The 2,956-nt window shown below is 33.9% G+C and overlaps 1 protein-coding gene across 1 annotated transcript in view; it reads right to left on the reverse strand.

The window, feature by feature from the left end:
* Positions 1–1,393: 1,393 nt before the first annotated feature.
* Positions 1,394–2,956, reverse strand: part of LOC106466667 (peptidyl-prolyl cis-trans isomerase CWC27 homolog) — a 36,901-nt gene continuing 35,338 nt past the window's right edge. The window contains exon 12 of the mRNA XM_013926959.2: positions 1,394–1,863. The gene's annotated coding sequence lies outside the window, so the exon portion shown is untranslated. The remainder of the gene's footprint in view (positions 1,864–2,956) is intronic.

Below are 2,956 nucleotides of genomic sequence, written 5' to 3' on the forward strand. Positions count from 1 at the left end.
AAAAAACACGGGGGTGCTTAACTTTTTTCCAGGTGTATAGCATGAAAAATATTGTAAATATTTTTCTTGAAGATGAGCTTATTTTTAGATATACACGACTGTTTCAATTCAAGTATAACACGAATGATAAATTTAGTTATTTTCAGAAGTGACAGTTTATTGCAGATTTGTTTATGTAACTGTTTACGAATCATATGCTGTATAGTTTAATTGTTGTAAATTGGCGATTGAAGCATCATTTCGTAATGTTACAAGAACCTCACGAGTTTTTTCTCGTTGTTTTAATTGAGTATCATTGCATAATAATAGTATCTAGTAGTGTGGAACGTTCTGGGCCTCTGTTGGGGTATAAATATGCATCATAAAAATACAGTGAAATTATCTTTTAAAATCGCCACTATATGCTCTTGATGGCTAAACTCACAATCATTCTGTCTAGATCTATCTCGAACTAAGGTAATAACAGAGCAAGAATAATAATTTATGCTATGAAATTGTGTCATAAAGTAAATGAACCAGTCGCAGAGGACTTTAACGAGAAACAGACAATTATTTAAAGCTCTGGATACAACTGTGATAACCAACAGTGTAACAAACATTTGTATAGACGTTCGACTTGTTTTAATGTATTATTTTAAAACAAGTGGACTGTGTGCTGTTTGTTTATTGTTGAAATTTATCGTCAACAAGTCACAGACACCTACTGTAAAGAATCTGACCTATACACAAAAAACCTAACACATTCAGTCACTCAAGTTATTGAGTTCAAACAAAAATATATAAAACAAATGTTCTGGTGACTCATAGATTGAAAAGTTTAGTTATTCTGTCAGTATAGTTTGTTTTGAAGTTAAGCACAAAGCTACACAATGGGCTATCTATGCTCTTCCCACCACAAGTATCAAAAACCAGTTTCTAGCATTGTAAGTCTGCAAACAACCACCACACCATGGGTAGGCCTCTGTCAGTAACCTTTATCACATGCTTTCAAATATTCTATCGATATCGTGGTTTTCTTTTTGTATTATAAATACAGGTAATTTCATAGTTATCCTGTTTATTTTGTTGAAGTACTTACTTTAGAATTTGTTGTTGTTTTTTGCTTTAAAAAGTCTCTCTGGTAATTTGAAGCTAATGAGTTTACAGATTACTAGAACTCATGGTTTGGTCCATTTCGATACAGCTGTACATAATTTTTAAAACACTACTTTTATAAATAAAATAGGAGAGATAAATACAGCTACTTATATTATTTTCAACAAATATATAATACATATAAAAAATTTTTGCAACATTCTTTCAATAAAATGTACTGGTGCATAACTTCTTCAGCTTATGATGTATTTGTCACTATTCAAAAGCATGTTCGTTGAAATAAAACAAATAACATGGCTGCTCAGAGATATACAAATTATTGGGTTTTAATGTTGTATACAAACTTCTTTTTATGGGATAGTTGATGTGTTATTTTCTGAAATGCAGAATGTATTATTAAAAAAAGGAAGATAATAATGGACAACAAAGATGTTTATGCACACCCACAGGAAAATGAAATATAAAATTATGTGACAGAAAATTATTGATTCCTCTCTCAAATTTTTGTAAGGTGCTGCATACACATCTGATATTTTGGCAGCTCATTCCACCAGCTGGAAAAATAAAATTGTCTTAATCAATGATAAAGGTAAGTGAGATATGAGAAAAAAAAATCTTCAGAAGAATAAATATATATAGATAGGTTTTTCATAGAAGAAGCAAGATGTCCTGAATCACCCTCTGAAAGAGACATTTCATACATGTGGATGAGATGTTCAGCTGCAGACAGCACCTTTCGTGGATGATGAACCAGAGAGCTTAGCAAATCTGCAAGGAAGACATTGTATGTCAGGAAGTATCATGTGATATGAAGTTTCTGAAAATTATGCAGAATTTTAGGAAATACAATGTGATTATATAACTACTGGGTTGGACTTGGTACCTTTATTTTGCATAATAGTGAAATGAAACCCATAAACGTCACATTAGTGTAGCCTATATAATGTGTAAAGTTTAGTATACTCTAATCCCTTATAGTGATGGCACATGATGAGACACACATTCGGCATGTAATGCTGTTTGAATACAAGAAGGGAGACAATGCTTCTGTAGCTACAAAGAATATCAAAAAACGTTATGGAAATGTTTTGAATGTTCATAAGTGTCAATGATGGTTCAGCAAATTTCATTCAGGTGACTTTAGCCTTAAAACTGTGATGGCAGGGACAGAAATATTGGAACTGATATTGATGCTCTGAAGAAGCTTGTTGAGTCTACCCCAAGGCAACACATTCATGAAATGGCACTGAAATTGCATGCCTCTCATGAAACAGTACGTAAACATCTAAGGAATATGGGAAACTCCATAAAGAAGGTGTTTGGGTGCTTCATGAACTCTCCGATGATCACTGTTTCCAAGTGTGAACGTTGTTTCATCTCTTCTGACATGTAATGCGCATGAACCATTTTTGGACAGAATTGTCACCAATGATGTAAAATGGATTCTCTATGCAAATATTAAATGCTAAAAACAATGGCTCAGTCCTAGACAAAAAACCACTTCCAACCCCAAAACCTGGACTCCATCTGCAGAAAGTGATGCTTTGCATTTGGTGGGACATCAAAGGAGTGATTCATTTTGAGCTCCTCAATCCACAGCAAACTGTCAATAGAGAGATCTATAATCAGCAACTGGAACATTTAAATCAAGCCCTTCATCAGAAACGTCCTTCACTCGTTAATCGAAAAGGTGTTTTTCTTCTCCATGACAATGCACGTCCACATGTGGTACGTTTGATGCAACACAAGATTATGGAGTTGAGTTGGGAAGTTCTCCCCCACCCACCATATTCTCCAGATATGGCACCATCAGATCACCATCTTAATGGGAAAACGTATGCAAATATGGAAGGTGTTACAC

Source organism: Limulus polyphemus, unplaced genomic scaffold, assembly GCF_000517525.1.
Source record: "Limulus polyphemus unplaced genomic scaffold, Limulus_polyphemus-2.1.2 Scaffold2338, whole genome shotgun sequence".
In the NCBI taxonomy this organism is placed as follows: Eukaryota; Metazoa; Arthropoda; class Merostomata; order Xiphosura; family Limulidae; genus Limulus; species Limulus polyphemus.